Source organism: Danaus plexippus, chromosome 23 (assembly GCF_018135715.1).
Source record: "Danaus plexippus chromosome 23, MEX_DaPlex, whole genome shotgun sequence".
Lineage (NCBI taxonomy): Eukaryota > Metazoa > Arthropoda > Insecta > Lepidoptera > Nymphalidae > Danaus > Danaus plexippus.
The window spans coordinates 78,061-102,008 of record NC_083551.1 but is presented as its reverse complement, the minus strand read 5'-3'; the positions used below and the strand labels follow the sequence as shown (position 1 = coordinate 102,008).

The window sequence follows — 23,948 nt, the reverse complement described above, 5'->3', positions numbered from 1 at the left end:
TTGCTTCATTTACATACAAACGATCGGAGGGAGTCGCGGGATACCTGCAGTACACGCATACACCGAACGAATACAAGGAAAGACATACGAACACTACTATAGAGTAAATAGATTGAGAACATTCCGTCTGTAGGTTGTATCGTTATAAAGTACATCCACTCATTAAACGTCTAAGACGGCGAAAGTTAAGTAAAGTGATTGTTAACAGACGACCAACCCCCGAGCAGTCACCATCCACGAGTATTTGTCAACGCTGACTCGAAATTTGAAGCCCCGTTTATTATGTTTAGGATCAGAGTCTAAGAGGCTTATTCAAAATATCATTACGACAATCTTTCATGTAAATAATAACAATGTTGTTATGTTGATGACTTTAAACGGCATTTCAATTTTAACATTGAACTATTGAATTATTAAATTGAATACTAAATAGATTCTCTGTTATATATACATTAATGTCGTCGCATTGGAGCGACAACGTTTTATAACGATAATTATCAAATTGATGACAGTGAATATAATGAAACACAATATACATAGTTAATATTCAATACTAAGTTTTGTTAATTATTTTAATTTTGTGATGATATTATTTTGATGTTTTACAATAAAAATAAAATATACTTACCACCGCCGTATATTGACAAATGTTATATAAATCGTCTTTAAAGTTAGTCTTAATAATAAATATAAGGTAAATTACATTAGTAACTTATCTGAATGTATTACGGAAAGACAAAGTAAAGGACAAATAAATATTAAAGAAAATCATGTACGTAGTAGATGTTGCGCGTCTAAGGAAAATGTAGAGATAAGTAAAATGATAATACATAATAAAATGATTGTAATGTCAAAGATAGCCATCGACCGCGAGCACAGAGAGCTAGTGACGAGGCAGAGGGTGTGAGTCATACGAGCTGCCAGCAGGTGACTATTCACTGTACAGGAAACGGGATATGTTCCGGTAATAAAATACAAATATAATAGATAAAACGCACCTTTTATAAAGACGATGATATAAGATATAACATCTCGATGGCGGGTCAGCCTCGACTGGCCCCAGAGGTTGAATGCAATTCGTGTTCTTAATTGTCGATAGACACGAAACACAGAGCTGTATATATAACATAGCAATATTGCCTTAACCTTGTAAGACTTCCAAGGTAATAAGTTCATCGGTCGTCTGTGACGAGAGTTGGTGGTCTAGAGTCGAGTTCATTTCACTCTGAGGATTCCTATGAGATAATTAAATTTCATTTAGAGGGAAATGGTTCTTTGGTTAAAAAAGATAACATATTTCAGCCAGATATTAATTCTGATTTTTGATGAACCTTCAATGATGACATCCGTCTGTATGTCGTCACTAGCCACCAACACGCAGTCTGACAAGAATATTGAACATATTTTTCATAAACTTACTGCTCACGAGGGAAATGACAATACTCCATTTTAATTAAAAAATAAAATGTAATTAACTATTTCATAACAATTTCGTAATTACGTACAAAAGTAAGTAGAATTATTAATAATTACGTACAAAAGTAAGTAACAAGAGACACTAAATAATTAATATTAATTGTAATGTTATCTAAAACTTCCGATACTTTTATTTAATATTAATATTTCTTTTCATGTATCTTTCCTCCGCCTACAAATTTTCTTGCTAATTTCCCGCCGGAGTGTCTGTAACCAGTTCAAATATATAGCTTCTCAACATGGAATACAACAAAATATAAAGTTTCTATATTGCCTGTGTTTGATGATACGAGGAATATACCCGAACGGTTCTCGTAGCAATAACGAAAACTAAATAAGGGGTCGCGAAAGTTATAAACATGTACAAAATAAATGTATTAAAGTTCCGGGGGAACTCCCGACAGTGAGGTTAGCTAATGTTTCATGTTCAAAGTTTAAATTTAATAGCGGCAGCTCCCGCTCAAATAAAAACAACTTCCTTGGCCACTACTCTACGAGGAAAAACACGACGCTGAACGCCGTTCAGATTACTTCCACAGAGTTAAACGATGTGGTTACTCACAGTGAAGCGGGAAACTTACTGAGTAATAAGTAAGTGTACATCATTTAAGAGCGTTATATTCATATCATAAAGTGGGATGGGACGTGGAATCGGTTGTAAATGATAATTACTTACATCCAAATGTTATGATAAAAACAGGTATTCAATAGAACCCGACATCTCTAAAACATGAAGAGGTTTGTTTAAACAACTGAGACTATCTTAGCAGGCCAACACGCTTTTAACGTTGTTTTTAAACGTTAATTCTCTGAAAGAATGAATAAAGAAGCTGGTATAATCAGCATATATAACAATAATAAAATTATGAGTTATTAGCGTCAGGTCCATTGCGTTGCAGGGAGAGGAGCTTTAAGAGTGCCTGGGACCTGCGACCCAGGTGTAGGTTTAAGGGGCCCCTATTATCTTCAAGTTTTTAAAGTATTTCCTATAATTCTGTGATCATTCTATGAGTCACTGCTTATAATGTTCGTTTTTATTACACTGGTTAATTAATATATAATCTTTTCGGTATAGCCTTTCCCTGGCCAGTTGTCGGTCAATAAATATCACACACATACGAGTACATCAACAAACCTTATTGATATATCTTTATTTATATCTAATGAAGAGCCGTTAAAGCCCGTCCGTCCTTCTCTATTCGACGATGCCTCTGTTGTCTCTATGTCATCATATTTAAATAGTCTCTAATAATAAAGATTCAAATTCTTTGCATGTCGTTTGAATATTATCAATAATGTTATCTGTGAGACACCAGTAACACCTCGCCATCGTCTTGCAGCTCATTAAACTTTTTCCAGTTTTTGCTAAAATTTCCTAAAGCTATAATGTGTGTAATGAATGATAAAAAAACTTATTTCTCAAATAAATCCGACAACTCTCGGTTGAATTAGGCGGCCCTCAGTGTGGATGAATGGTCGGTACTTGGCACGATAGACAGGAACGAGAACAAACACGCTTATTCATATTATATAAATGAGTCGCAGAGTGCATCAAGAATTCCGTGTTATTAAACCATCAATAATAATAATAGTAATAAAGTTTTTTAATGCAGAAGGACGGACAGATGAAAGTTGTACGAAAGAAACAACTTCTCATATAAGTTCACAGTCATCAGGTTAAGATGAATGGACCGCGACTTTGGATAACAGAGAGTTAATAATTCAATATAAACATAAAAACTTTAAAACAATATTTGTACATATCATACCATATTACGATTCCTCTTAAGTGTCTGTCGATCCGTGACGGGAATGATATTATATAAAGGTTCTATTAAAATCTTAATGCCTTATCCGAAATTACGGAACACGAGCCGAGAATATCACAAAAATTACGGAAACAATTGAATTTACTATTAATAAACATTTACTCTTATAATTCTTATGTTATTTATCAAAAGTCAGGATTTCAAAACCTCTGTAAGTTTACTTTAAAGTAATATTTATTTTAAAATTCTTCGCCACTTCCACCCTTTAATTCCTCCCTTAATACCAAAAATATATCAAAGGTTCCTTTAGCTCTTGAAGCACTGACTAACTAAGTCTAAAATAATAATTATAAACCTTAATAACAAAACTTAATAGTACCGAAAACATAGCATTAAACGAATACTTTTCTACAATGAAACTAGTTTTCTATATTACTCATATAAAACAAACATACATCACTAATATAAACTATACCTTCCCCTATTATTAGCTGGCGGTTTCCGCTACGCCGTGACTTGATTTTAGCTTCACCATCTCAATGAATTTTGATCTTTAATACAATAAGTTAAGGTATAAATCCATTTGCGACACAATCCAACCGCAGTCGTAGCAATTGCTACGAACCGCTACGAGCAACAAAAGTATAATGATATTAAAATAAAACTAATATTTTTCGGATTTACCACGCAAATTTTAGGACAGAGTTAGGATCAAATAAGAAGCCGCAAGATACGGATATATTGAGATCTTATTCGGCAAGACAAGAATGATAGTACAAAGAGTTTAGAGACTCAACGAGTGGTGAGACATGGGAGAATTTTGCATCCCATTAGCACTAAAATGGCGCACCTTCATTCATGGTTAATCGCCAGCATTGCTAAAATTTTATCTCAATGTGTTCCAAATGACTTCCCAGATCATTATTTGTTCACGTTGATCACGTTTGTATCAAAATCAAATAAGTTCAATAGTTCTTTTAGTGATGGAACTAATATTATCGGATTACTGCGCGTATTCTATTATTTTAAAAACTACATAATCCCGACGTTTCGGTTACTTTTTAGCAACCGTGATCACATCTCGTCTGCCCGTGATCAAGGTTGTCTTTTGCTTTTTTTTTTAATTATAAAATTCGCGTAGTAAATCCGAAAAATATTAGTTTTATTTTAATGAATACTCGCTAAAGTCTTTGATCTTATAATGATATTAGTTTGATTTTATTGTTACTCTTATAAAATTTGTTAGTTCATAAACCTGAATCAGTTCACCTCATTAACATATTATATGATGAGGAGAAGAACCTTTATATGTCGGATGTAGCCTCTGTGAGGACGTCGTGTCAGACACAACTCCACGATATCTGATGTCAGCAGCATCCAATAAATATTGTTTTTCTTATTCATTATTATCTTCAATATTTAGTTTCTGAGAAGTCGATCTAATTCTCGGTGGTCACAGTTTATTGGAGCAGTAATTTGCGGACCGTACGTGATCTGTTAACAAATGAATCATATCATCTCATCTCAGGATCACGTGGAGTTTGAGTTCGTTAGAGACTATTTAAGATATTTTTAGCAACTAATTTCTGTTGTCATTATCATAAAGTAATACAATCTACTATAGAGGATATAGATTAAAAATGTTTTCAACAAATTAAACATCTCATAAGTCAGATGTATATTAAAATTTTTGGTCGACATGTATATTTAAATTTTTGGTCGACTCAATTTTCTAAAATCTCTTTAACATTTTCTAACGTACTCTTTTTGAAGTTTACGTCATAGTGTGTGAGTGAGATGCACGATGTATTCGTCCTCGTCGCTCTCTCTCGCTACGAGATGAAGTGAGTTCATTTTGAAAAACCTATTTACTTCAGTGCTTTTTTATAAAAAAATAAGTATCTTTGTTTTTTCTGAGATATTGTTTCGGTTTCTCCGATAAAATTTTGTTTCAGACTTTGAAATAAAAGACTTAGGCTAATACTTTATCGACCAGGTTCCGCTGAAATCTGTTGTTATAGCTTTCCCTGTTATATTTATTAAGATCAGTATAATATTAGTGATGGCAGTGTTTAATACAGTCCGTGCGAGTCAAGTGACGTTCTATATTAAAGTAGTTTCAGAAGTCATTTTGTCGATGTTCACAATGATTACCTCAACTTGACTGAACTTGACTGAACTTGACGAACGCTCTGTGTGCGAGCGGAACTCTTGAAAGTCGCTCTCTATTTCAAATGCATTTAAGGAATCAGCTCGGTCGGAAGACGTGACCTTAATTCCTAAATAACGTTAGATTTGAGAATAAATTGAACTGAGATTCTCATATCGTCAAGTTAAATGATACGTAACTTTAAAATGACTTCATAATCAATGTGAATTGGAAATTTATTTGTTACTTTATAGGCGTAGTTTTGATTACAATTTTCTATACATTTTCTGTGCGTTTTGTAATAAGTCAATATAAACTTTTACAATACCAGTGTCACTAACGTGTTCTCGTAACCGTTTTCTGTCAGTATGTTGTAAATCATGTTACGAGCACTTCGTATAAAAGCGCGTGTCAGGAACATTTGCTAATATATGATCCAAGCAACATTTTTCTTAAATTCCGTTAAGTTCACACGATTTATTTGAGACGTCGAGATGCTGTGAGGAGCCGTCCTCTGTGAAGGCTGAAGCCGAAATCTATCAATCACGATTAGTGTCTTCGAGAGAATTATCAGTAAAAAATGTACGGAAACTGTGATAACGTTGAATCATAGCAAATGGTTTCCATGACGTAAGACGAGGATTACATTGAATAGAGATTTAGTTCACATTATAAATTACTATTAATAAGATTAATTCTAGTATTTTCTCGTTTTAGTTATAGGTATTAAAAACTGATCGACTCGCGGTTAGTATAAACCATAAATTTTCTTTTGAAATATTTGAATGCTATTTTTTATGTAAGTCTGTTAAGTTACACAATAATACAAAAACTAACAAGGAAGCAAAAAACATTAGTTAGACAACAATGTTGTTAACGCGAAGAACGACGACAGGGTTTTGTTTGATGTTTCTGTATCATGCTGAAACAAGTTAATAAAAGGTTGCAAAAATGAAAGTAATAAATATTAATGGATATTTAATATAATGATAATTAATTAAAACAGTTCTACAAGCTAGCAACACGTGACTTTGTTTGAGCTACATATTTTTTTACGTTGGAACAAAAAAAAAGCGATCTTCATTGAATATTCCAAAGTATTTATTTATATTTAATACTGGCCACATCTTTATCAACAATCAAACCCAAGTGGAAACTATTAGTATATGAAATTAATTATATAACAGGATCATTATCAGTATCATGACATATAGAACGATATCAGCAGAACAAACAAACGCATTTCATTGACGGCCGTGATTAATATCTCCCCCTGCAGCACTTCTCCCCCCCCAGCCACGACTTCCCTCCCTAACCCCCACTGCCGATGTTCTCGATCGGAGTATAATTTATATTGTGCCACACTGTGCGTTTATTTGGATTTAAAAAGCATTATTCTTATTTAAGGCGTGTTTTGCTTCAGCGTGTTTATTGAATGAAGTCTGCTGTGTTCTGTTCATGAATGTTGAAATATTCGGGATTTTATTTGAAGTTTTCGTTTTATACATTTTAAGATCTCAAAAATCTTTGCATACAGATCACTATAGCATTATTAGTGTTCATTGTTCACTAGACAAAGAAACCACCGAACTGATTCACGTATGTATTAAATATTTATAAAGTTGCACTAACGTATCGATTACTTCTGATAAATAAACTACTGAGTATGAAGGATAAGTAAATAACAAACGAGAAATATTTCTATGAAACGATTATCTTATTTGAACCTTTTTCTAAATATATAATACTTTTGATCTAGAATTCTGTTAAAAGGTAATTATATCTAAGACACTCTTTTTTCGTCTTGCCGCTATCATAGTCACCGTAAAGTAGTCGAGACGTCGAAAAAATGTAGAATGAGAAAAAAATTTTGCAAGTCCGAAAGTAAAGTTACATTATATTTTTTGTTAAAGAAATAGCCTGTCCCCCGATAGGAAGCGCCTCACGTCATCAATGGACTTAAATGTTCGTTGTTGTTACCGTGGAGTATCTCAAAGGAATGTATGGTTATGAAACGAAATTATGAGAAATATAGAAGTTACGGCAATAAAAGAACAAAATCAATTAAGACGAGAGATGAGGAAGGAGGCGGCATCACCCCGCTCCGAACAGCCCGCTGCAGATAGGCTCTTTGGATGCTAAATATCATATAGTACTTACAACAATCCTGAACTGATACTTAAGCAACAATCTGAAAATTCTATAATGTTTTAGAGTGAGCGACGATACACTAAAAGTAATAAAGAAGTCGAAACACGCGCCGGGAATTTAATATTGCTTTAAACCAGTTACGGCGGATTCCATTTGTAAATGTTTTGTATGTCCGTGTCGATACTTCACAAAAAGCTATTCCAGGTTTACACATTGTTCGCTTCCTGTTTTAAGTGTCGATGTTTTCCCTCGTCCTTATAACCGAAATTATTGAAGATTTTAAGTTTCTATTTAATAAATAGAATTAATACTATTTTACTCTCCGGACCATATCCACACACACCTATAATTTGTTATTTATGTTTGTTGTTTGTAAAATTTCGAAGCATATTTTATTTTATTCCTAAGACAAACTTATCGTTTATATTTAGGTAAAGTTTTGGCTTCTTGTTATACAACTTATAAACCTACTATAACACTAAAAATAGTTTTTTTTATGTGATATGAACTTATTTTATATATATTGTAAGCATATTGTACATAGAACCATCACTAATGCAATAAGTGAGTGTGAACATGGGGTTATGGTATCAAAACAACTACGCAGTAAAATGTAACGCTCACAGTAATTTCACGGCCACCGAGCTCGCCTCATCAGTGTGGGATCGGTGTCGACGGCTCACCATCATTTATACTATGCGATATAACCAGGTAGGTTGTATCGCATATTATAAACATTATTAAACTGCTACGTTTCAGTTCAGATAAGAACTAAAAAACAAATGTTCAAGTAATATTTATGTATTGTAAGTACGTCGTTAAAATAAAACGAATCGACGGAAGACAATAATTAAAACAGAATTGCTACATTTTAAGTTAAGTTTAAAGCTGTTTAATATTGGAACCGAGCTGAAATATTATAAGTCGTTTAATAAACTGATAGTTAGCTGTATAAACATTACTATCAGAAGTAGCTCCCGCGGTATCATAGGGCGGTTGGGTAAGTTTCTGTGGAACTGTCTCTTGTGTCTCGGAACACTTCTCTCGGGTCCGCGGACGCCACACTCTGTCAGGACGGTTCTATTATATTGTATTATAACGTTTTGTATTCGTAGATTAACGAAATTAACGAGAAGCTGTACTCCACTCGAGTGTTCAGAAACGAAATGTACGTTGTGGAAAGTTTGGTTCGTTTAAATTGTTACTGTGAGCACAGACGCTGAGATAAACTTAACGTCTTTTTACAAATGGAATTGTTTTATCATAGCTTATAGGAAACTTTAAAGTTACGGCCACGAGAATAGTAACTTCAAACAAGACTTCTTCATTTACGTCTTGATATTAAAATCTTAAAATAAATGCGGAAGTTTTGCATAGATATCTGTATATATGTATATTTGTAACTCCTTCACGCAAGAAAAACTTAGCGGATTTTGATGAAATTATTGTGTTAAAGTACCACGTATAGTTTTTATGCATACTGTCTAATTATCTCTGAATTAAAATCCAACAAGAAATGAAATGAAGTCTACGGCTGAAACTAGTATGTTATGCAACGAAACAGTAACTGACACCGGGTCATATGTAGTATTTGTGATTTTACTTACTTTTACAATATACATTTGAAGATTTTGAAATTCACTTATTATGTATTTTTTTCATAGCATATGTAAAATCCGACTTAACTATTTATTGAACGATTGTAAACATTATTTATATACGAGCAAAGTATTTTAACGCCCTAATGATAATGTTTGAGTTATAATTTTAGATTGGTTAATAAAAATAACAGAACGTTGTTTTATAAAGAGACGTGATCCGGCCGTTTAATTAATATTAATCCGAACCTCGCCTTCACCCACAAGACGAAGGCGGGGATCGGAAAGTTGGAAGTAATTAATATAGAAGAGGGTTCACACGCTAATAAACAAAATGCAGAATTATGTTGCACATTACACACTCAAAATATATTTGATAAAATAAACACGGACAAGTCATAATGTTTGCAGATTTGTATTTGTAGACTAGTTCTATGTTGTGATAGTTACTGATATTTTTGAATTTAATGGGATTGATTTCGATCAAGGCTCCCAAAACGAAAAAAAAAGCCGTACAACTTTTATATTTCAAAATATGTGGGAACAATAAGCATTATACATGTTAACATTGTCTTATAGTAACTTGTAAACTTACACATTATTTGAATGACCAGGAGCTTTATTTGTGATATTAATTAAACTATCAAAATATTACATTACTAGTTATTATATTTTTTTTCTTCGCCAAAACGACTACCATTCATTTACAATAGTTCACAAGCAAGTAGCCCTTCAACAGACCGCGACCTGGCTCTCCCCCCAACACTAATTCTCTCGACCCCGATCATGTCGGCCGCTACCCACACGCCGGTTCACGTTACCGTTATAAGAAGCTTCTTGAAACACGTCGTGACATTTTTTCACATGTATTTTATGTAAGTGTTATATTTTAAGAAATTAGGTCGATTACAGAGGCGAGGCAGCGCGCCGGAGAGAACACAAAAACTACAATGAAGATTGAGAGGATTTGGAGGAAAAGTTTCTTTTTATATTCGGGAAAAAGTAGACTCAAAAGGTCGTGAGCACAAACAGGATTGCAAAAACCGCGTCAAGGAGGATTTGGAGGTCGAAATAATAATAAATAAAGAACCTTCCATTACTTACAGTTACATATTATAATGTTCCACAACAATAAGTCATGTCTTTTGATTTCTATTTATTTTAGTATACTAAAGACTTTTTAAATGTTCTACTTGCAAAAAGGTCTTTTCAGATGAAGGTGTTCTAAAGACCATGTATGGTCTGTATCAACATGAGCCGGCCTTTTCTCCTAGCAAGAAGATTCTCATCCATCTTCGTAGCGTCTTCCACGATGTGCCTCTTATGAACCGTCTATAATAACCTAGTTTTGTTTCGTACAGACATACTATCGCTACTTTTGCATGTTGCTTAGTTTGGTGCGTTGTGTCCGCCGCGACACTCTTACGTTAGGCATTTAAAAGACATACTACTTCAAATTGAGTTTATATTGTATTTACATTACTTGTAACGAGCTATCTTTATGTCAGGTTTCATATCTTATCTTTACTCTAAACTTCCTAATTTAAATGACTACATTCAGTAATTCAAACATGAGTTTTAGTTTCATCTTCTATTCTGCTAAAAGGACCAAGACATTGGTTCAGTGAGACGTCATGTCATTATAGGAGTCCATAAAATACGCTTTGTATTATAATTATCAAATATTCCGTATTAAAAACAAAAGTTGTTTGAATTATATTTGTGTCATGTGTACCCAATGATGTTAGGTACTTGATGTTAGTAGGTTAAGCAGGAAGTGTAAAGGCTTTTTAAAATACTAAAGTAAGATAGGTCTAGCATGATTTAAAAAAAGACCCCACTTATGTCCAACAGCCCAAACTAAATACTAAATAATATGTTACTTATATACAACCCTGAAATAATAAATCTTGATAGCTGTTAACATCTTCACTGGCGTCTATATAGAAATATTACTTGTATGATTGTAATTAATATATCGATATGTTTAATCCTGTCCAACAAACGCATTCCGTTCTAAACGTAAACGAATTCCATTACAAATGCAAAACGAATGCCGTCGTTCTCAGTTTTCACTAATCAAATAACATTTTTAAAGTCTCAATGACCGCTGATTGCAAGCTAGTTTCGAATATTCCGCCAGCAAACTCAATTGATACTTGAAATTTAAAAAAGTTTTCACTGAACTTCGCAGAGCTCATTTACTCTCTTTGTTTACACTCAGCGTCAGACAAGCCCAGTGTAATGATGCGATATGAAAGGGTAGAAATACTTTATACGATAAGGAGAGAAGAATCTTAACAAATGGTTTAATAATGTTGGACGATTGTGTTCAAGAACTAACGCCGCGTTTAGTGAGTGGCAACCAATGTACGGTCACATTTAAGTGTAGTTATTTGAAAAACGACTATTAAATAAAGTGATATAGTATTAAACCTTAATATCGCGTGTGTTCAAACGTTCTACTGATATTAAATAATTGGAGTCGGCCATAACGGCTGCCCGCAGAGCTATTATTTAAAATTTAAGGTATGGTTTAGTATTTTAATAATTAATTTGATATTGAGTCATAAAAATATTTAATAATAGTTTGCTATGAGAAAATATAGATATTTTATGTGGAATTTGATCTTTGGAACAAGTTATCTGATTGTTCCATATATATTTGGAATGGCATTTTTGGACAATAGTAGGCTTTACAGTGTTGCGAAATCTAATATTTATAAAATATTATAAATTTCTAAAATATGAAAATACTTCTTGAAAAAAAAGTAGATCTTTAAAACAGCAACAGACCTGTATACAAATAGCAAGATTTTATCATAAAAGAAATGAATTGTTCATTTTTTTTATTCTCTCTTTTTAAAAAAATATGTATTCTACTAGAGTTCCTAGATTCCTCGTTCTACTTCAGTGTTGTTTGAATGTCTAGTGACCCGTCAGTTATTTTGTCGATGTCGCTGAACAATGAGTTTGTGTTCTGTAGTCTCTGCTATTGATAGAATTGTATTCAGCTAGTCTGAGGCGAGCGCTGTCAGGCCGCTTTGTTTAGATTATCGAAATTGTACTAAAATAAACTCCAGCACAACCGGCCGGTCGTGTGTTGTGTTATGTTGCATAACAACTGGCACTTGCGAAAACTAAAAATTTCAGCCAATTAATCCTCGAGCGGTTCGGTACGATTCATACGTATTGTTCAATATAATTTTATTTGAACTCAAAATTAATACAATCCACAAATTAATAATTGATTTATTAAATCACAGCTGCTGCTAAATATCGTGGATTTTTTGTGTTAGAGCCGTGGAATAGAAAAAATAACATTCAATATATGAATGGGCGTCATGACGTCTGCGCCTTCTCCTTGGCGAACAGCTGCCGCGAACGAGCCAAAACTCTACTATTGTACTGATGGTGGCAGAAACACATCGTGCCAAAACTGACTATTTTATGATATTATTATAAGAAGCGGCTTACGCTTAATTTGCGCGATAATGACTTCCTTTTATACATTTAAAAGATATTTTTGCATAAGTAAAGACATTCCTAATTTCTGAATGCGTACTGACAATCAAAAACTTTGTCTCGAAACTCCTCCTATCAGACATATCAGGAAATTATAATTCAAGAGGGAATCGTTGACTTATTTATTATTTTTTTATGTGACAAACGATCAGACGGCCTACTTGATGGGCAGTAGTCACCGTCGCCCATGGATATCCGCAACATAGATGTTGCGGATGCGTTGCCAACCTTAGTTGTTAAGGAAAAGGGAGAGGTGGGAATAAGGATGTGGCAGGAAAGGGTGGGAACAGAGAAAGGGCAACGGTCTCTCTCACTTATTGGACGAAACGCAGTCGTTCATGACTACTTCACGCCGATCTTCTGTGAGAGGGTGGTACTTCCGCGGTCGAGCCACCCCGTGTTCGAGCTGTAGCTTTTGACCACACCTAGGCTCAATCCCCTATAAACTTAACTGTTTTTATAAAAATTCAATGTTGTGGTATGTTGATATTAAGTAAAATTTACGTTTTTAGAAAAAGCAATACATAAAAATATAGAGACTTAATACAAAGCCAACAATTTGATAAATATAAATAATACGATAAATGGAATGACGGACAATTTCTTAAAGATGTAGACTAATGAGTTTAGAAATTTGTTTCACATAAATTCCGACGTTACAGGACGAGACGACGACCCCTTACTCTAACCATAGACAAACTATTTGTACAGGATTCTACAAATATAGCATAGTCCAAATATCTCAATTTGTAAGTTTATATAGAAATTTCAAACAATTTATACGTAAATTCATATAAATATTTAGTTAGTTAGTAGTTCTTATAAGTCGATAAAAACTATTTATAACTCCACACGTAGACCAACGACTTTCAAAGTTACTTTTATTAGTTCGAACCCTTTTATGACTTTCAATACTAAAATTATCTTTCATTTCAAAGATCATTCACTATACAATTTTATATATTTCACTGAAGCTGTTCTAAAGTTTAGAAAACTTTGTGTCAAGAAAATGATAATGGTCGTGGTCGTTAAAAGTCGGCGAGGAAAATAGAGAACTCGAGATAATCGCTACTTCGTTTGTAAGAAGCTTAAAAAAGCAGTTAAAAGTGTGTATCGAAAAAAAAGGGCTGCGATTTACACGACTTATACAGGATTAAAAGGATTTAGCTCGAGCATCCAAAAAGCTCGTCCGGATCGTAAAAGATGTAGTTAAAAGAGAACGAGAAAAGAAAATTATAATAATGGGCAGGTTGAGAATATGTTCCCTGATTTTGGGAATTCTTAACGACCAAATCCGTCGCGGCACGACATACAAATTGAGATAATAAATTTAATACGGACCTTATCTCACGAGTATGTACGTTTGATAAATAGCCGTCTCTGGCACGTCAGGAGACCTCCTCACACCTCGTGACACCTCGTTAAGACAGTTACGTAAGTTGCTTGTTTGTTTAATGTTCAATATATATATAAACATTCAGTTCACACTCGTGTGTTCTCCAAACTGTTTCGGACACGATTACATCACGATGAACTCGGCTGGAAACCGCACAAGTTGTGGCTTTACAAATATTCTAGTTTTGGCATACAAAACTTATCGAGTGTCGTAACAGACGATATTTACCAACGATTCCTATATTAAAGAAAATCTTTTAAAAAAAGTTACTACATTTCTTCCACATCCAATACGATTAATCAAGATCTGGAGTTCCGATATCCAACAAGTACAAAGTAACCTTGTTACCTCATGAGGTCAGTTTATTTATAAACTATTGTATTTTTTACTGTCCTCAAAGGTCTCCGTTACCGACTAGACTGTTACAGACTACTTTAAACCAATTTTATCTTTACTACTTTAATCTAATCTAATCTTTAATACTTTAAACCTTTATCAGAATGTATCCGACCACCAGTACTAACTTATTAATTTATTATCTCCGTTACAAGTTTTTTATAAGAATTTGGTTAATATAATTCGATTAAAACTTGTTATTTTCTGTACCAAAATTAAACTCAGAACATAAAAGGAGCGAATCTCCGGGGAGTGACTACTCTTAGGAAATGAATCTACGTTCCACGAGAATTGTTATTTAATTTGGACGAAGATCAAAGACTAATTAATAAACTCGGCTGCGGAATGTATTTTGTAACTTTCTTTAGCAATTTTGTTTCCGGAGCTTTGCTCTCATTGAACAATGATTTCAAACGATTCAAAGATGAGTTCTTTACGACTCCTAGCTCTCGGCTCCTAACTGTTGACTGTTGACTTACCATACATTATAATATTAAAACTTTATTTTGAAAATGTTGTGATAAAAATATATGACAGGTACACTGTACAGCACACCTAAAGCTACGAGTACAAATGCTTCAACAACTTTTAAATTGAAAAATATTATTTCATCGAAATATATTGACATATTATTTTAAAAATAAAAAGTCTTTCAACATTATATTCTAGTAACATTAAATTTCCAAGTCGATGACAACAGCAAATGAATTCTTGTCAAGAAGAGCGAAGCGAAGTAGAAAGTTTAATCATTATCGACTTATAATTTATAACAAGAACCGGATTTAAAGTCCCACTTCTGATCTCCGACGATCACTACTACATAGCTTTATAGAGACACGCAGTAACTAAAGTTGAGGAATTATACATTAAATATATAATATAAATGTTAATGAGTTAGTTTGTTTTGTTCTCTGGTATGAAAACTAAGACAATACTATTGTTACTAATTGTATCTGAGCGAAGAAAAGATTTAGAAAATTGTCGGTATATTTATTTAAGAAAGATTACTGTAAGAATAGCGTAAATGGTCTGTTGCAGTCGAGTTGAACGGTTAATTAATAACAAAGTATTTTCGAAGAGTTTTTAGATAAAGAGATGCATTATAATGATGCTAATAACCAAATGCCTTTAATTTCCAATAAGCCGAATCAAATTATTGATGCAGTTCAATGGTTCGAGTAACAGCAGATTGATTTAAGATAACCATCATTCCAGAAACCAGCGTTAGTTATCAGAATATAGCTTTGAACATACGTATGTTTGACGTCGAATAAGTAATCTCTATAAAACAAACAGTAAATGTTGCCAACCATTGAGATTATAGAAATTTTTTTTAACGACAAAAATTTATCGAACCTTTTGTCTTGTTTGTTTTTTATGTTTACACACAAAGATGATGACTTGTTTGTTCAACAGATCGGTCGGCGTGAGCTTCATATTTTAGAGAAGTCATGGAGAATTATATTTTATTGAAAAATAATACCGACTTACTTGCTATTGAGATGAGATCGATAACTAAAGACACCCTCAGATGTTAGTGGGACAAATTAAACACTATACATAAGTTTCAGATTTTCATGTTATCGAAAGAAATATATAAGTGAAAATATGTATTTAATGAAGTCAGTTAGTGTGAAGACAACAGCAATAAGTCTCGGCGCTTATATCAAAGTATTAGTAATGAAATCAATTCATTTATAATATCGAGTCCAAAATCATTGTTCCTGATCAAGCTATTTATATATTTCTTGTTTATCTTTCATCTCATCCATCATGGCGCTCGAGACTAATCCTCATTTCACACATTTAGAATTTAAATTTGGGTGCTTTTCTTGAAAATGTATTTATTAAACGACTCGAAAGACCAGAAAATAATATGACGACTTTATAATAGAAACCTCGTCAGAGATTTAATGAGAATGTGTCTGAAGGGAGAGCATATTTCCATTTTAGGACATATTTGTAAACTTTTCAGACGATTAAACTTAACATTTTTATTTATACATATAACATACGAAATTCTATAAATATATTTTATCACAGAAGTCGACGCTCAGTGCTACGAATGTCGTAGCAGTTTTATTATACAACCGTAGCTTATCTACAAGTTTTCGTAGCACATCACTACGACATACATTAGAGTATTACAAATGTATTTTTAGATTGTTTTTAAATAAACTAAATTCTTCACTTTACGTAGACACAAATTATGGAACGATTACCTAAAAAGTATAAGGTTTCATGTACGTAGGAATATATAAAAAATACTTAAATTGTTATAGCACACAGAAGCGTACTGTGTCGTGAGGCAAAGAGTTATAATAAAAATAGTATAAAAGAGTCGTAAACCGAAAGGGAAAGTACTGAAATGAAAGTGAGTGGGGGAGGAGGGGAGAAGGGAGAGGAGGGGCAGGAGTTCGGGTTGCAGAGGAGAGGAGGGAACTGACCAAGCTCCTCTCGTTCTAATGAACTTTTCTTCATTTATTAAACTTTTCGAATAGCTTTGTGTTTCTTTTTCTTTCATTGTTTATAAATCACTTTATTTATATTATTTGAGAGTGTTTCATAATAAATCTGTGAGTTAGTGTATTTCATAACTATTCATTTCATTTTCAAAACTAAAATTCAATTTATTTTCAGTGCAGCAGTGGCAGTGAACTCCGCTCGCAAACTATCATATATCATATAAACAAGTGCAGTTCCATCTCAGCACCCAAACTATATTATTTAGTTTGCTGTTTATGTACAATTATTTATATGTTTATTTATGTGTCTCTTTTCTATTCTCCTGTGAATGCCTACTACCTACGCTGCTTGTAATGTTCGTAAGGTAGTGAGTTGACCACAGCTAGCCTCTACCGCCATAGATGTATATATACACGCCACTTTTTTATACTACTCAGTGACTAGTACAGGCCGGTGACACTATCACAAATGTATGTACTATATTTTTCCCTTCTGTAAACAACGAGTTCAGCCTAAACTAACATTAGGAGCTGTGTTTGACACGTCATCGAGATGAAACTGTATATTGTATTTAGCCGGCGCAGTGCCAGGGTATCTAGAGGTACATTGAATGTGTGTTCCAGTCTAGTATCGAAGTTGTATTGAATAAAGTAAATCATTATTTACATAAAAAAGTTCTAAGCGCATTTTCCACGACGAAGGACCCTCGATCGATGTATTGGAGAGATGCCAAACAGCCGCCTGGCAACCAGCCAACTCGCTCGGGCTACCATTGTACTTCTGACTAAAATAACTTGTACCTTTGTTTCCGAAAATTATATCTATATTACATATTGATGATTTAATATCAATATAAGTATATAAGTAGAATAAAATATATTATATCATTTTTATAATAATTACGAACAGATACAACATATAATATGTCCACTGACCTTTAATATAATCGAGTCAATCGAATTTCCATGTCCTCCAAATACCAATTATAAACCATAAAGGGACATATCTCCGAAGTGCTCTATAAATCACATACGACTTGTGTGGAAATTCTATTCTAAAGTTAGAGCCCGCGGCGATAAACAAAACGGTCCTTTAATATGATTTGAATCCCAACCCTCCACTACCCTTGAAGGGTTTCACATTGGACGACTTCAGGCTCTGTACCAGTTCGTGCTCGTTTAATATGCGTATATATGTGAATGTTACGTACATTCATGGAGACAATATCAACATGTGTACGCACACTTGAATGAGACAGATTCACACTTACATAATTGGATGTGGACATGTCCTCTGTCGTCTCACAGGATAACTCATATTAGTATTGGGAAAATAAGTTTGACGAATAAACTCATATTAATGAAACATCATTGAAAGAATGAGATCAAAGACTTTCGCGAGTATTCATTTAAATGAAACTAATATTTTTCGGATTACTACGCGTATTTATTAAAAAACAGACGAGATGTGCCCATGATCACGGTTGCTGCGCAAAGTAAACGAAACGTTGGCAGTATGTAGTTTTTAAAATAATAAAATACGCGTAGTAAGCCGAAAAATAATTGTTTCATCATCAAAAGAACTATTGAACTTATTTGATTTCGATACAAACGTAGAGTAAATGATTCAAAAACGCATAAGTTTAGCCAGGGGTAAACCACTTCTCGGCTAATTTACACAACTAGGCGAAGGAAACGCGGCAATTATAAGGACTTGCCGATGAACGGTGGAACAAAATACAACTAATATAAAGAAAGTAGTATGATAATTAGCTATTATGAATTTAACCTCAACGGAAATTATAAAGTTCGGTACATGACGGGTATTTTAATATAACACAGGAGAATATTCAGTACTGCATTATATTAAAGTTATATAATGTGGTTTATTATGAGCATTATATAAGAACACGGAGTGAGCGGTGCCTTCATAACTTAAACTGCCACAACAGAAACGTCTGAGGTCTGAAGCGGGAACGGAACACCATTGTCATGAAAGTCGTTTGTCTGAAGGAACTTAGATTACATAAAGGATTTATTGTAAGGAATGAAGGACGCTCGCCGCTTTGACGTCGCAAAATGTATTAACCAATAAGCTTACCTCGAGTGTTAAAGATGACCCCCCAGGTGACTGGAACAATAGCATCACATTAATACAGAGAAAATATATTAATATTCCTAATGTAAAATACAGGTCAGACTATTGTAAAGTAATAAATCCTCCTTATATGTGTTTATTTCGGAATCTCTTCCGTTAGACTTTTGGACTCAGCTAGTGACCTGGTTAGCTTGCCAGCTGATCAGAACAGCTTCTGTGCACTGATGAGAGTGCAACATGCCTCGTACTTCGGCCGATTAATAATTGTCTCACTTGTAAATTGAAAAATAAAAGTTAATTTGATAGTACGACTAACTCAATACCGGTTGTATAATCATGATCACTATAATAACATAAAGATAAAAAGTTTGTTGAAGAAGCGAAATATATTTATATATTTTATTTCTTTTGAATTCCTTCATTTCATTTATCAAATTTAATTTACATTTCATCGCGACGGTTTACAATCAGCTCAAAATAAGTAAAGTTTTATTTTTTGCATAAAATATAAATGGAATGAAAATTCACGACGACGTCAATGTGAATAAGGTAATCGCTGACATTCGAGTCTGAATACGATCCCAGGATTTGGGACGAAAAGTTTAGTTGCTGTAACTGTGTTAATAAATAATGAGGAAACTAATGAGAGCACTTAAAAGTATTCAAGCGAAAAGATAAACTGTTCAAATAAACTTTGAACGTCGGAAAAGTTTTGTAACAATGAAACGCAAAGATCGCGGTTAGTCACTGAAGGTAAGTTTGTAATAGCGAAACGATAATTACTTTGCGATGTCAGTACGTCTCCACGGTAACGGAGATCTTCCGATCGTTTTCTACATTTCACTGCTCTCAGACGACGGAAATTCCCCTTAAGATTTAGATTCTTTTGTGTTTCAAAATATAGGAAAGCAATGAAGCAATAACAGCCTCGTGATCCGATCGACGTTAGAAATGAAGAAATGAACCGCACCTGTCTCGGGGGAAACATACATGAGTATTTGTTATTAATTTTATATACGAGGTTGAGAAAAGCGACTTCGCAAGTATACAGACCGACAACAAGTCATCTTATAAGAATGCCGTATTCACCGAATGATTGCGGAAACCCAAGAAAAACCTATATTAAATCTATAGAGTATATTATATACTGACACCACAGGAATTGATAAGGTTCAATACAAAACTTACATAACATACAAGTTAAAAGAACAGTATATATGTAGGAATACGAATTTCTTAAAGCATAAATCAAACATGCAATAAAGAAAAGGCAGTTTAGAGGAAAGCAGATCAATCATGGAGACGATCGCTCATGGAGCAGACTCTGCGTCTGATGTATCACTGTCTGTGCGTTTATCAAAGAGTATAACGAAGCCAGCTATGACACAGGATCGACATATTATATGAATTAATGAATCCACGCTTAGCAACACACACGGCATAGACGGACGAGTATTAACAACAACATAAATAACAATCTACTGTAAGACACGTTACAATCCAGTTTGAAATTCAAATATAAGGTTATTGTAGGGACACCACTTGGTCGCTGAAAAGGGAGAAAACAAAGGCTAAAGAATGGAAGGATTTATAATTGATATTAATTTACAAGCAGAATGTTTGCGGATCGACTCCGAGGAGCGGCAGAGACGTTGATGATGTACACGTATGATTAATGAGGTGCTCGGAACTTAGCTTGAAACAAAACAAATTACCTTTTGAGAAATAAAAGGAAGATTACTTAAAAAGTGGTTCATGCATTACGCTGATTTTTTAAGTTCCTCTGAACACTGGTTTTAAACATACTTGTTCTTAAAATATTTGATAGAAATTTCAATGACGATCTTGTAATAAAAATATCTATTTTAATCACAGTAACAGATAAAAAACGCTAGACATCTTACATTATAATAAAATACTCCTTATAAGAGAAAATAAACAATTAATTCAGAAATCGTTAGTGCCATTCCTTATAGTATATCTTATGGAAATTGAATTACATTATTATAAATATGAAACATACATTGTGTTATCATCATTATTTAAAGTACAATATCATACTATATTTGTAATTGGCATCCACTCAAGGCTCGTTATCATATTTTCATTTTGAAAGAAACTTCAAACAAAACTTACACACAATAATAAACTGAATACTCTTAAGTAAAAGAGCAAGTTCGGTTATAGCTCAAATAGTTAAGTCAGAGAGTTCTCTGTCGAGACTAAAAGAAACATTTCAAAGAGAAAACAATTATAAAGAAATTCCAGCTCTTTTAATAATGAATGCGAGATAATGAGAGGATAGAGGGAGATGCTTAGAGGATGAAAAGATCTTTTCTAAGTTGTTACTAAATTACGTTGAAGTTATTAATTAGCGAAAGGTTTTTTAATTTTCGAGTTCATTCACCTTTAAACAAACGTATATTGGACAAGACTTTAACTATATTTATTTCATCTATATCAACTATACCAAGCTTCATACAAAAGCAATTTCCAAAGGAGCACTTTCTCTCTTTTTGACATACAGTTTCCTAAAATCTTTTAGTTCATTCGGTTTTTCATTGAAACCATCTAGGTTTCATATAAATATATATGGCTTGTATATACGTTTATGAAATTCGTACTCTAAAACAAACAAGCAACCAATTGTAGCTTGAAAAGATTACTTTGAACAAAGAAGTACTAGTGACGTTCAGCCTGTATTATTTATAACCAAATATTTTTTTGTTTTAAGACTTAACAAGTACGATGACCTTTTAATGTTCCCGGAGACCGCGCAATCAATCACCGTCGCAAATATTGGATTATATAATTGTCAATACGGGAATATTTTTTGAGAGCGACCGGTTTTAAAGTAATCAGATTTAAAATCCATCCGATGAATTGAGAATAAAGATAGGAGTGGGTCAGCGGATGAATGGCTTAAAATGGAGTCTAGCAGTAATTGCTCAGTTTAATGGAAAACTGAAAGCAATTGTTTCACCGTTTGTTCGAGTAATGGAATTAGTTTTGATTGAATTTTACTGGGGATTATCAACAAAGAATGTACTTCCTTCGCTACAAATTACAGTTTCGAAGCGTTCTTTAAACCTCGACGAGTCGACGTCGGGATGACATTCACAGTTGAAATTAAAAATGTGTGAGATACCAGCGGAGGGGAACATGCACTTCGATATTACACTTTAAGATGTTCGACTCTTGGAGTTCGGTAGACGGATGAAGACGCAACGACACATATTAATATCAGAACCAGCGCTGGCGACAGATCTTCCGTTTCATTTTAAAAATATTGTTTTTAGTATACTCCTAATACATATATCACATCCAGAGCGCTGCTATAACGACACAGATTTTCTTTTCGCAAATAGAACGACAACGTTTCGTGAAATTCGTCGCTTTAACTTGACATTGCAATGAAAATTAATTTTGTTTACAAGGAAATGAAAGGGACGCGGCAAAGTGAACAAGACATCTCTTGATGTAACAGTGCGTTTATTATAAAAAACACGAACAGAATGTAGAGCCTGGTAACATGCAAATACAATAACTCAGTGGTTACTGTAACATTATACGAGTATACTGACAGTTGTAATTCACTATCATCAATAATCATCATTTAAAAGTTCATTATATCAGGTCCCGGCAGCCTCTCCGTCCACAGCGTTAATTGCATACGGACACAATAATTACATCGATGCTAGTCGCGTTATCACATAATACACATGTTGTGGACAATCATCCGAGCCGATTAACCGGTAAATTGGCAGCTGAGCTGTTTTACATCTGCTTGTGTTCAGATAAAATTATCATTACTAACACAAATTTTTTTATATTTTACAAAGATTTTTCAAACGATGCCACCCTTTCGGCTCGGAGTTGAATTCTCTTGCAGCTCCTGTCCTTGAATCTTCTTTACTTTTACATAACGAAACTTCGACTTATAAATATTTAGTCAGGTTCTTATAAATATGTTACAGATGTACCGACGTGAAGTGTTGGGGAGACCAAGTTATAAAGTTACTTGGATATTCAACAAATTATAAGAAATTATTGATAACTTATTTTTATTCATTGTAATACCATTTATTACGTGTTACTAATATATTGAAAATGACATACTCAGCACGTAGACAAAATTACATTTAGTTTGTACCAATATGAGATTAGTGCTGGGGCGACGTGACCGAAACCGCGGCCAGTCACATGTATTACGAAAACGACGGCCGTATCGATCGAATACAATAATAGATTAAGTGAAGTACAGTCATGGAAGTAATCAAATAATAGATTGATAGAGAACACTGAAATAAATTGGCCGAGGCTTTCTATTGTATGGATTAGTTGTGACATAGTTTATATTCGTTTATTATATTCTATACGTTATTAAAGAAGATGAACGAATTGGTTTTATACCATAAGTGTATAGACACCTAAAAACAATTAATTGACTTATTGGCTTTGATTTGATTGCAGATTATGATTAAAATATTTAGAGACATAACAGTTTATATAACAATGGTTGGGCTTGGAGCGTTGTAACAAAACATGTTAGGAATTTTCACTCAGCTAACTTAATAGATTGCAGGCTTTAGAATCTTGCAAGATTGAAATATTCTCATATGATAATTCTCTTCACCACTCGGACTCGGGCCATGTTCACTACACCTAACTCGTTCATATGTTATTCTATCCGAGGATTGATGCTAACTATCATCAACTCAGATTCCAGTACCTTAACTAATGTAGTGTCAATTTAAGACATATAGCGTTGGTACAAAGTATTTTTTTTGTCACTTTATTTCTTAAAACTTACTAATTCCCATTTTGTTTGCCGACATCACATATACATATTTTTCTCACCAAAGTCTTTCATCAATTCGATAAACATTATCAATCAGTAAGTAAAGCAAGCTGTGTCATTAACC

At 33.5% G+C, this 23,948-nt stretch overlaps 1 protein-coding gene across 3 annotated transcripts in view; it reads right to left on the bottom strand.

The window, feature by feature from the left end:
- LOC116774860 (complexin) overlaps positions 1-23,948 on the bottom strand; it is a 125,358-nt gene that overhangs the window by 85,806 nt on the left and 15,604 nt on the right. The window contains exon 2 of one of the 3 annotated variants that reach the window (XM_061524086.1): positions 19,027-19,056. The exons of the other annotated variants lie outside the window; for them this stretch is intronic. The gene's annotated coding sequence lies outside the window, so the exon portion shown is untranslated. The remainder of the gene's footprint in view (positions 1-19,026; positions 19,057-23,948) is intronic. 3 annotated transcript variants of the gene reach the window in all.